The following is a 12,556-nucleotide window of genomic DNA, read 5'->3' on the forward strand; positions in this document are numbered from 1 at the left end:
CCTCGTGTACTGGCCAATATTTATCCTTCAATCAACATAACAAAAGAAACATTATTTGTTCATTATCACATTGCTGTTTGTGGGAGCTTGCTTGTGTGCAAATTGGCTGCTGCATTTCCTACATTGCAACAGTGACTACACTCCAAAAGTACTTCATTGGATGTAAAGCGCTTTGAGACGTCAGGTGGTCGTGAAAGGCGCTATATAAATCTAAATCTTTCTTCCCTCGCCTTCATCTCCATGGCCAGTTTTCTCCTCCAAAGCGGACCCGTTCCCCCATCTTCAGAAATCTCATTCACCTGGATTACTCCCTCTGGTCTCTTCCCCACTCTCGATCTTTTCATTGGGAACTGCTGGTGTAACACTGGCTGTCTCAATTGATTTAGTCCCGTCACTCACTTTAACCTACCTCCCTCTGAATTGCAGCACTCTGTTCTCTCATGTACAATACTGACATTGTCAATAAACCTGCTGACAAGGGTGGCGCTACTGTTGTTTGGCGAATTAACCTGTGCCTTGCAGAGGCTAAATGCGACTCTAAGATACCTCCCACCCCAGACGATGATCCCACCACCAAGCAGCAAGGCAATGCTTCCCAGACTGTCACTGACCTTATTTCCTCTGGAGATTTCTCCTTCATGGCCTCCAACCTCCTAGTCCCCCAACCCTTCACAGCCCGCGTTTACCTCCTTCCCAAGATCCACAAACAGGACTGCCCAGGTAGACTCAATGGGCCCAAGTTTCCACAAGAAAAAAAACGGGCACCCCTCCGAGCTGGGCGCCCGTTTTTCGCGCCTAAAACGGCGCCTAAAAAAATCCTCGGTAGTCTGCACCTACCGATAGGTCCTCTGGCCCTCGGTGCAGCCAGCACGAGCTGTGGGGGGGGCAGAGCCAGGTCCCGGCGCTGAAAACAGTGCCGGGACCTCTGCACATGCGCGCTACAGTCGGCACGCAAGTGCAGTAGCTCCAGGCGCCGAACTGTGTGGGAGGGGCCCGAAGCACGCAGCCCCTAGCCCTGGCCCAATGGCCTCACTGGGGCTGCGTGAATCAGGCTCCTCCCACGGCCAGCTCCTGCTCCCCGCCTGACCCGACCCGACACCCGCTCCCCACCCATCCCGACGACCCGACACCCACTCCCCCCCCACCGCACCGACCCGACACCCGCTCCCCCCCCCCCGCACCGAGACCCGACACCCGCTCCCCCCCCCGCCCCGAGACCCGACACCCGCTCCCCCCCCCACCACTGACCCGACCCGCGCTCCTGTTCCCCGACCCGACGCCCCCCCCTCCCTCCCTCTCTCTCTCCCCCCCCTCCCTCCCTCTCTCTCTCCCCCCCCTCTCTCTCTCTCTCCCCCTCCCTCTCTCTCCATCTCCCTGCCTCTCTCTCCCTCCCCTCTCTCTCTCTCCCTCCCCCTCCCTCCATCTCCCTGCCTCTCTCTCTCTCCCCTCTCTCCCTCCCTCCCTCCTCTCTCTCTCCCTCCCCTCTCCCCTCTCTCTCTCCCTCTCTCCCCCCCTCCCCTCTCCCTCTCTCCCCCCCTCTCCCCTCTCCCTCTCCCCCCCCCTCCCTCTCCCCCCCCCCTCCCTCTCCCCCTCTCTCCCCCCCTCTCTCTCCCCCCCTCTCTCTCTCCCTCCCTCCCCCCCCCTCTCTCTCTCCCTCCTCCCCTCTCTCTCCCTCCCTCCCCCCCCCCTCCTCTCTCTCTCCCTCCCTCCCCCCCCTCTCTCTCTCCCTCCCTCCCCCCCCCTCTCTCTCTCCCTCCTCCCCTCTCTCTCCCTCCCTCCCCCCCCCCCTCCTCTCTCTCTCCCTCCCTCCCCCCCCTCTCTCTCTCTCCCCCCACCTCCCGCTCAGCGGCACAAACGGCTGCAGCATTCTCCCTGGCTGAAGCACTTTCACACAGGTAGGAAGATGGTTTATTTAATCTTTTCGTGGCTTATAAATGTTTATTCAGGTTGGATTTATTTGTACAATATTTGTAGAAGTATAAATAAGGATTTATTGTCGAATTTAATGAGTTCCCTTCCCCCCTCCCCCCCCACCTCGTTCTGGACGCCTAATTTGTAACCTGCGCCTGATTTTTTAATGTGTAGAACAGGTTTTTTCAGTTCTGCAAAAATCTTCACTGGCTCCATTCTACTTTAGTTTGGAGTACATTTTCACTGTGGAAACTTTGAAATCAGGCGTCAGTGGCCGGACACGCCCCCTTTTGAAGAAAAAATTCTGTTCTAAACTAGAACTGTTCTACCTGACTAGAACTGCAGGAAAAAAAATGTGGAGAATTGCGATTTCTAAAATAGTCCGTTCTCCACCAGTTGCTCCTAAAAATCAGGCGCGAATCATGTGGAAACTTGGGCCCAATGTTTCAGCCTGTTCAGCACTATTTTTTCTCCCCATGTCCAGTCTCTTCCCATCTGCATCTGCCACTCTTCTAACACCATCTGCCACTTTAACAGTTTCTAGTTTGCTGGCCCTAACCGTTCCTTTCTCCTTGGACGACCAGTCCCACTACACTTCCATTTCCCACCAGGAAGGTCTTCCTTGAAAAGAGGCCTAACCAGTCCCCGTCCACTACACCCTCCTCCATCTGGCTGAACTTGTTCTTACATTGAGCAACTTCTCCTTTGAATCCACTCACTTCCTTCAAATAAAAGATGTTGCTATGGGAACCCATATGGATCCGAGCTATGCCTGCCTTTTCATGGGATATGTGGAACATTCTTTGTTCCAATCCAACACAGGTCCCATCTCTCGGCTCTTTCTCTGCTATATTAATGACTGTATTGGTGTCGCTTCCTGTTCTCATCCCAAACTGGAACATTTCATCAACTTTGTTTCCAATTTCCACCCTTCCCTCGTCTTCACATGGTCCATCTCCGACTCTTTGCTTCCCTTCCTTGACTTCTGCATCTTCATTTCTGGGGATAGGCTATCAATCAATATCTACTATAAGCCACCGACTCCCACAGCTACCTGGACTACACTTCCTCCCACCCCGCTTCCTGTAGGGACTCTACTCCCTTCTCCCAGTTTCTTTGCCTCCATCACATCTGTTCTGATGATGACACCTTCCACACTAGTTTTTCCGATATATCTTCCTTTTTCCTCAACAAAGGATTCCTGTCCACTGTGGTTGACATGGCCCTCGACCATTTCCGGCCCATTTACTGCGCTTCTGCTCTCACCCCTTCCCTTTCCTCCCAGAACCAGAATAAGGTTCCCTTTGTCTTAACCTTCCACCCATCAGCCTCCACATTCAACAATCATTCTTTGCCATTTCTGCTACCTCCAGTCCGATGCTACCACCAAGCACATATTCCTCTTCTCTCCCTTTCATCATTGCAAAGGGACAGTTCCCTCCGTGACATCCTGCTCCAATCTTCAATCACCTCCAACACCCGCTCCCCTTCCCCTGGCCCCGTTTCCGTGCAAGCACAGGAGGTGCAACATCTTCCCTTTCACCTCCTCCCTTCCCACTGTCCAGAGCCCCATGCATTCCTTCCAGGTGAAACGGCAATTTACATGTACTTCTTTCAATTTAGTATGCTGTATTCGTTGCTCACGATGTGGTCTCTTCTACATTGGGGAGACCACATGCAGATTGGGTGACAGCTTTGCAGAATACCGCCGTTCAATCCACAAGTGTGACCCTGAGCTTCCGGTCGCTTGTCATTTTAATTCCCCGTCCCACTTCCATTCTAACCTCTCTGTCCTCGGCCTCCTAAACTGCTCCAATGAAGCTCAGTGGGAGCTCGAGGAACAGCACCTTATTGTTTGATTAAGCATTTTACAGCCTTGAGTTCAACAATTTCAGACCATAACCACGACTTTTATTTTTTCGGACAGCAGGAGTTGGTAATGATGCTGAGGATGCCGTGAATAGCACATTTAGCGAGAAGGTCATACCGCAGGTAAAGGTTTCACAGACAGATAGGGGACGGGTGACCAGCAGGAAGAGCCGTGGAAGGAAGGTAGTGCAGGGGTTCCCTGCGGTCAGCCCCCTCCAAAACAGATACACCGTTTTGGGTACTGTTGGGGGGGATGACTCATCAGGGGAGGGCAGCAGTAGCCGAATTCATGGCACCGTGGGTGGCTCTGCTGTACAAGAGGACAGGAAAAAGAGTGGAAGAGCTATAGTGGTCGCGTTGCTGGTTAAAGAGGAAATTAATGCAATTGTAAGGAAGGACATTAGCTTGGATGATGTGGAATCTGTATGGGTGGAGCTGCAGAATACCAAAGGGCAGAAAATGCTAGTGGGAGTTGTGTACAGACCACCAAACAGTAGTAGTGAGGTTGGGACAGCATCAAACAAGAAATCAGGGATGCGTGCAATAAAGGTACAGCAGTTATCATGGGCGACTTTAATCTACATATGGATTGGGCTAACCAAACTGGTAGCAATACGGTGGAGGAGGATTTCCTGGAGTGTATTAGGGATGGTTTTCGAGACCAATATGTCGAGGAACCAACTAGAGGGCTGGCCATCCTAGACTGGGTGATGCGTAATAAGAAAGGGCTAATTAGCAATCTTGTTGTGCGAGGCCCCTTGGGAAAGAGTGACCACAATATGGTAGAATTCGTTATTAAGATGGAGAGTGACACAGTTAATTCAGAGATTAGGGTCCTGAACTTAAAGAAAGGTAACTTTGAATATATGAGACATGAATTGGCTAGAATAGAGTGGCGAATGATACTTAAAGGGTTGACGGTGGATAGGCAATGGCAAACATTTAAAGATCACATGGATGAACTTCAACAATTGTACATCCCTGTCTGGAGTAAAAATAAAACGGGGAAGATGGCTCAACCTTGGCTAACAAGGGAAATTAGGGATAATGTTAAATCCAAGGAAGAGGCATATAAATTGACCAGAAAAAGCAGCAAACCTGAGGACTGGGAGAAATTTAGAATTCAGCAGAGGAGGACAAAGGGGTTAATTAGGAGGAGGAAAATAGAGTACGAAAGGAAGCTTGCAGGCAACATAAAAATTGACTGCAAAACCTTCTATAAATATGTGAAGAGAAAAAGATTAGTGAAGACAAACGTAGGTCCCTTGCAGTCAGATTCAGGTGACTTTATAATGGGGAACAAAGAAATGGCAGACCAGTTGAATAAATACTTTGGTTCTGTCATCACTAAGGAAGACATAAATAACCTTGCGGAAATACTAGGGGACTGAGGGTCTAGTGAGAAGGAGGAACTGAAGGAAATCCTGATTAGGTGGGAAATTGTGTTTGAGAAATTGATGGGATTGAAGGCCGATAAATCACTGGGGCCTGATAGTCTGCATCCCAGAGTACTTAAAGAAGTCACCCTAGAAATAGTGGTTGCATTGGTGATCATTTTCAAACAGTCTATTGACGCTGGATCAGTTCCTATGGACTGGAGGGTAGCTAATGTAACACCACTTTTTAAAAAAAGGAGAGAGAAAATGGGGAAAATGGGGGTTAGCCTGACATCAGAAGTGGGGAAAATGTTGGAATCAATTATTAAAGATGAAATAGCAGCGCATTTGGAAAGCAGTGACAGGATCGGTCCAAGTCAGCATGGATTTATGAAAGGGAAATCATGCTTGACACATCTCCTAGAATTTTTTAAGGATGTAACTCGTAGAGTGGATAAGGGAGAACCAGTGGCTGTGGTGTATTTGGACTTTCAAAAGGCTTTTGACAAGGTCCCACACAAGAGATTGGTGTGCAAAATCAAAGCACATGGTATTGGGAGTAATGTACTGACGTGGATCGAGAACTGGTTGGCAGACAGGAAGCAGAGAGTCAGGATAAACAGATCCTTTCAGAATGGCAGACAGTGACAGTGGGGTGCCACGGGACTCAGTGCTGGGACCCCAGCTATTTATAATATACATTAATGATTTAGATGAAGGAATTGAGTGTAATATCTCCAAGTTTTCAGATGACACTAAGCTGGGTGGCGGTGTGAGCTGTGAGGAGGATGCTTAGAAGCTGCAGGGTGACTTCGACAGGTTAGGGGAGTGGGCAAATGCATGGCAGATGCAGTATAATGTGGATAAATGTGAGGTTATCCAAGTTGGTGTAAAGTCCTGACCCTGCAGTACAGACTTACATGAGGCACATGCTGAAGTCAAGGTCACTCTGGCCCTCCACCTTTATTTCACAGCTCTCGAGTGCCACACTTGCCTGAGACCTGCCTTTACATACCTGTGTGGAACAGGTATGCAGTGTCTCCTGCAAGTGCACCCCTGGTGGTAAAGTATGCTTGTGGTTACAGGTCATATCTAGTTACAGTCATGTATAGCATGGTACGATACAGTTACATACAGTAGTGTGAGATACATGCCATCACCCTTCCCCAAGGTCTTATTGTCTTTATAGATTCAGTCTCTCAGGTGGTCTACGCTCTCGCGTGGAGCGTCTTTGTTGTGGTTCAGTTGTTTGCCTTGGTGCCTGCTTTTCTTTCGGTGTGATTGCTGGTATCTCGCCTGGGCTGTCTGTTTCGTTCAGTATGATTGCTGGTATCTCGTCTGGGCTGTCTGTTGAGACTGCCCTTTCCTCAGGTTGTTCCCTCTGTCTGTCCACCAGGTGTGGTGTGAGTTCCACATTGTAGTCTGCCTCTGGTTCCGCAGTGTTGTTGGTGAATCTACTTTTTACTTGGTCTACATGCCTCCGGCAGGTTTGGCCATTGTCCATTTGTACAACCAGTAGCCTGTTTCCTTCCTTGCCTGTTACTGTCCCTGCCAGCCATTTGGGACACCTGCCATAGTTTAGCACAAACACTTTGTCCCCTATCTCATTCCACCTCCCCCTCAAATTTCGGTCATGGTACTCAGTTAGCTTCCAGCGCTTTGCCTCTACAATTTCATGCATTTCTGGGAGGATTAACGAGAGCCTAGTCTTTAAGGTCCGTTTCATCAATAGTTGCGCGGGCGGACGGTATGCCAGCAGCAGTCGCGACAGGCGGCTCTGCAGCATGGGACCTTGGATTTTGAGCATGCCTTGTTTAATGATTTGCACTGCTCGCTCCGCCTGGCCATTGGAGGCCGGCTTGAACGGTGCCGTCTTAACGTGATTTATGCCGTGGTCAACTATAAAATCTTGAAATTCTGCGCTGGTGAAGCACGGACCATTATCACTGACCAATATGTCAGGAATTCTGTGCATTGAAAACATGGTTCTAAGGCTGTCCACAGTGGTGGAGCTGGTGCTCGAGTTTAAAATAGTGTACCCAATCCAATTTGAAAATGCATCGACGACTACGAGGAACATTTTGCCCATGAATGGGCCCGCATAGTCTACATGCACCCGCGACCACGGTTTGGTGGCCAGGGTCAGGGGCTTAGGGGGGGCCTCCCTGGGGGCATTACTGAGTTGGGCACAAATGGTGCTCCAAGTCCGCGTCAATGCCAGGCCACGTGGGATCTGGCTATGGCCTTCATAAGGACGATCCCCGGGTGCTCGCGGTGGAGCGCCCGGATAAACGCCTCTCTGCCTCGCAAGGGCATAACTACTCGGCTGCCCCACATCAGGCAGTCTCCCTGTAGTGATAGTTCATGCATGCGCCTATGGAAAGGCTTGATCTCCTCGGGGCAGGCAGCGTGAGCCTCTGCCCAGTCGCCAGTTAAAACACATCTTTTGACTAAGGATAACGTGGGGTCGCTGGTCGTCCAGGCTCTGATTTGGCGAGCTGTCATGGGCAAACCTGTGGATTCAAAGGCATTGATTGCCATGACCATCTCACAGTCCTGTTCGTCGACCCTTCCGTGGTCGCCAGGGGTAGCCTGCTAAGCGCGTCGGCACAGTTGTCTGTGCCTGGTCTGTGCCTTATTGTGTAGTCGTAAGATGCCAGCATGAGTGCCCACCGCTGAATGCGCGCCGAGGCGTTGCCGTTTATTGCCTTGCACTCGATAGCAGGGACATGAGGGGTTTGTGGTCGGTTTCTAACATGTACTTGGCCCCGAAAAGGTATTGGCGCATCTTTTTGACATCGTACACGCACGCAAACGCCTCCTTCTCAACCATACCGTACCCGCGCTCCACCCGCGAAAGTGACCTGGAGGCATAAGCAATGGGTTGTAATTTACCCGCATCATTGACATGCTGTAAAACACACCCGACCCCGTACGCTAACGCATGACATGTGAGAACTAGCTTTTTACCTGGGTCAAAAAAGGCTAAAACACTGTTGGAACATAGAAGGTTGCGTGCCTTATTGAAGGTGCGTTCTTGGGCGTCCCCACAAAACCAATTGCACCCCTTTCTGAGTAGCACATGGAGAGGCTCCAGCAGCGTGCTCAAGTTCTGCATAAAGTTCCCAAAGTAATTGAGTAGCCCGCGAAAGGCGCGCAGTTCCGAGACATTCCGGGGCCTGGGTGTCAGACGAATTGCTTCAGTTTTGGATTCTGTTGGGCGGATTCCATCAGCGGCAATCCTTCTGCCCAAAAATTCAACCTCGGGCGCGAGAAACAGACACTTGGATTTCTTAACTCTGAAGCCTACCCAATCCAATCGACTTAGTACTTCCTCCAAATTGCGGAGATGGGAGTCGGTGTCCCTGCCCGTGATGATTATGTCATCTTGAAACACAACCGTCCCCGGATGGACTTGAGCAGACTCTCCATGTTGCGCTGGAATATAGCAGCTGCCAACCTGATGCCGAATGGGCATCGATTGTACATAAAAAGGCCTCGATGTGTGTTGATGGTGGTGAGTAGCTTAGACTCTTCGGTCAGTTCTTGCGTCATATACACAGATGTGAGATCTAGTTTCGAGAAAGGTTTTCCTCCAGCCAATGTGGCAAATAGGTCCTCCACTCTGGGCAGCGGGTATTGGTACTGTAGGGAGACTCTGTTTATTGTAGACTTGTAATCCCCACAGATTCGTACGGATCCATCAGGCTTCATGATGGGGACGAGTCGCTAAATTCCACGGGTGAGATAATGCCTTCGCGCAGAAGCCGGTCCAGTTCGTGTTCAATCTTTTCCCTCATCACATAAGGCACAGATCTAGCCTTGTGATGGTCTGGCATCCTGTGTGATGTAGATTTTAACTTTAGCCCCTTTGAAGGTGCCCACACCTGGCTGAAAGAGATGTTCAAAACGTCTTAGAACTGTTGAGCAGGAGGTCTGTTCCTCTGATGACATGGCGTGAACATCATCCCAATTCCAATTTAGTTTTGCCAGCCAGCTTCTCCCCAACAGTGCTGGGAGATCTCCGGGGACAATCCACAGTGGAAGTCGGTTCACCGTCCCTTTGTGTGTGACTGAGAGCATGGCGCTGCCAAGGACTGGGACAATTTCTTTGGTATAGGTCCTTAGGTGGTGTCGATCCTTGTGAGTTTTGGTCTGTTGCTTTTGTGCGGCCACAGCTGTTCAAATTGTTGGACGCTCATGAGAGATTGACTAGCTCCCGTGTCCAGTTCCATGTTGACGGGTATCCCGTTGAGTAGGACCCTCATCATTATTGGAGGCGTCTTGTTGTAAGAACAGTGGACATTGATCGTGTTGACCCGTTGTACCTCGGTGTCCTGGGCACTGTCCACACCGTCTTCTGGTCTGCTTTCCGACCCTTCCGATTCATATACCAGCTGAGCTGCTGTTTTTCTGCACATGTGAGCCAGATGCCCTGTATAGTTGCAGTTTCTGCAAACAGCATGCTGAAATCGACACCCCCTTGTTGAGTGCCTTCCCCCACATCTCCAGCACAGACCGCTTCCATTGTTTCCGAAGGATGCGCTGCGTCTGGCTGATCTCTCTTGAGCTTCTCTCAGTCTGTAGTTGATTGCTCGCATTGTGGGTTGATGAGGTGTGAACGGCCATTCATGTGGCCCTTGATGACTTCTGGCGCCACTGCCTGCTGTTGAAGTTCTGCTCTCCTGCCTTTGTCTGTGTGTGGGGGTAGCGGCTTGTTTCACGCTGTGAACCCCTTGTTCCAATGTTTCGGTGGTTGTCGTACCCGCAGTATAGATCAACCTCGTTTCTTCTTCTCCTGCCAAGAATGTCTGTGCGACCAGTGCTGCTGCCTCTAGGGTCAAGTTCTTGGTCTCTATAAGCTTTTGGAATATGCCTGCGTGGCCGATTCCTTCAATAAAAAAGTCTCTCAATACTTCTCTTCTTAGTTCATCGGAGAACTCACATAAACTAGCCAGCCTCCGAAGTTTCGCCACAAAGTCGGGTATGCTCTGGCCCACACAGCATCTGTAGTTGTGGCACTTGTGTCTTGCCATGTGTAGGCTGCTCGCTGGCTTCAGGTGGTCTCTCATCAATGTGCTCAACTCCTCAAACGACTTGCTTGCTGGTTTCTCGGATGCCAGCAGGTCCTTCATTAAGGCGTATGTTTTCGAGCCACAGCTGGTCAAGAGATGGGCTCTTCTCTTGTCTGCCTTATCATTGCCCAACCAGTCTTTGGTTACAAAGTTTTGCTGGAGCCTTTCTATAAAGTCCTCCCAATTGTCTCCAGTATTGTATTTCTCATCTAAGCCATTGGTAGCCATTCTGTGGATTCTGTGATCCCGTAACTCGTCGCCACTGTAAAATCCTGACCCTGCAGTACAGACTTACACGAGGCACATGCTGAAGTCAAGGTCACTCTGGCCCTCCACCTTTATTTCACAGCTCTCGAGTGCCACACTTGCCTGAGACCTGCCTTTATATACCTGTGTGGAACAGGTATGCAGTGTCTCCTGCAACTGCACCCCTGGTGGTAAAGTATGCTTGTGGTTACAGGTCATATGTGGTTACAGGTCATATCTAGTTATGTATAGCATGGTAAGATACAGTTATATACAGTAGTGTGAGATACATGACAGTTGGTGGCAAAAACACGAAGGCAGAATATTATCTGAATGGCGGCAGATTCGAAAAAGGGGAGGTGCAATCAGTCATTGAAAGTTGACATGCAAGTACAGCAGGCGGTGAAGAAGGCAAATGGTATGTTGGCCTTCATAGCTAGGGGATTTGAGTATAGGAGCAGGGAGGTCTTACTGCACTTGTACAGGGCCTTGGTGAGGCCTCACCTGGAATATTGTGTTCAGTTTTGATCTCCTAATCTGAGGAAGGACGTTCTTGCTATTGAGGGAGTGCAACAAAGGTTCACCAGACGGATTCCCGGAATGGCAGGACTGACATATAAGGAGAGACTGGATCGACTGGGCCTGTATTCACTGCAGTTTAGAAGGATGAGAGGGGATCTCATAGAGACATATAAACTTCTGACGGGACTGGACAGGTTAGATGCAGGAAGAATGTTCCCGATGTTGGGGAAGTCCAGAACCAGGGGACACAGTCTAAGGATAAGAGGTAAGCTATTTAGGACTGAGATGAGGAGAAACTTCTTCACTCAGAGAGTTGTTAACCTGTGGAATTCTCTACCACAGAGAGTTGTTGATGCCAGTTCATTGGATATATTCAAGAGGGAGTTAGATATGGCCCTTATTGTTAAAGGGATCAAGGGGTATGGAGAGAAAGCAGGAAAGGGGTACTGAGGTGAATGATCAGCCATGATCTTATTGAATGGTGGTGCAGGCTCGAAGGGCCGAATGGCCTACTCCTGCACCTATTTTCTATGTTTCTATGTTTCTGTGTTTCTATTACCATTTTCACCAATTCTAGTCCCATCTTTTGTTTCTTTACTTGTCACATTAACACCCCTTTTTGCTCGCACCATTTATCGCTCCTTCCCTTCACTTAATCACAGATCTTCCCTTTTGTTCTTTGCTCTCTTCCCCCTTTCCCTGCCTGTGTACTTGCTTAAAACCTGTTATATCTCCAACTTTTTCCAGTTCTGGAGAAGGGTCAATGACCTGAAACGTTAACTCTATTTCTCTCTCCACAGATGCTGCTTGACCTGCTGAGTATTTTTCAGCATCAGCTTTTGTTTCTTTCTTTCTCTCTCTTTATTTATCTTTCTGTATCTAATTATACATTGAATTTACTCGCTCTAAATTACACATCCTTCTCTGTCCTTGTGCTGTTAATTTCATAATCTTTCAATCTGATTGGTTAAGGAGCCACAGTTGCTTGCCCTGTTCACTCAGATCCCAGATGCCATGTTGAGAGCACTGCACCGTTTCAATCTGCCACGTCCAGTAACTGGCAGGGCAAAATATCATCAACATTAAACAGGCAAGGGCCAGTCTAACTAACAGCACGCACCATTTGTTGGCCTGCGACAGTTATTTTTGGGCCATTCTGTTTGTTTTTGAACAATTTAGCTTGCTGTGTTTTGTCACTTAATTTAAATTTAAGGAAGTGTCTGGACTGACCACTGAAGAAAGGTATTCAGAAACTGCTTGAGTGTGATACTGTGAAATTTTCCAAAACGATTATGGGGTCATTGTACAGGTTCACACTGTTGGTAGGTTATAGGGGCATTGTGCAGGTCCACACTGCCAGTGGGTTATAGCGGCATTGTACAGGTCCACACTGACAGTGGGTTAGACAGGTCCACACTGCCGGTGGGTTATAGAGACGTTGTACAGGTCCACACTGCCGATGGGTTATAGGGGTGTTGTACAGGTCCACACTGCTAGTAGGTTATAGAGACGTTGTACAGGTCCACACTGCCGGTGGGTTAGACAGGTCCACACTGC

At 49.4% G+C, this 12,556-nt stretch overlaps 1 protein-coding gene across 1 annotated transcript in view; it reads right to left on the minus strand.

The window, feature by feature from the left end:
* phactr1 (phosphatase and actin regulator 1) overlaps positions 1-12,556 on the minus strand; it is a 523,423-nt gene that overhangs the window by 71,449 nt on the left and 439,418 nt on the right. The gene's annotated exons all lie outside the window — the stretch shown is intronic.

This window comes from Pristiophorus japonicus, chromosome 5 (genome assembly GCF_044704955.1).
Source record: "Pristiophorus japonicus isolate sPriJap1 chromosome 5, sPriJap1.hap1, whole genome shotgun sequence".
NCBI classification, from domain to species: Eukaryota; Metazoa; Chordata; class Chondrichthyes; family Pristiophoridae; genus Pristiophorus; species Pristiophorus japonicus.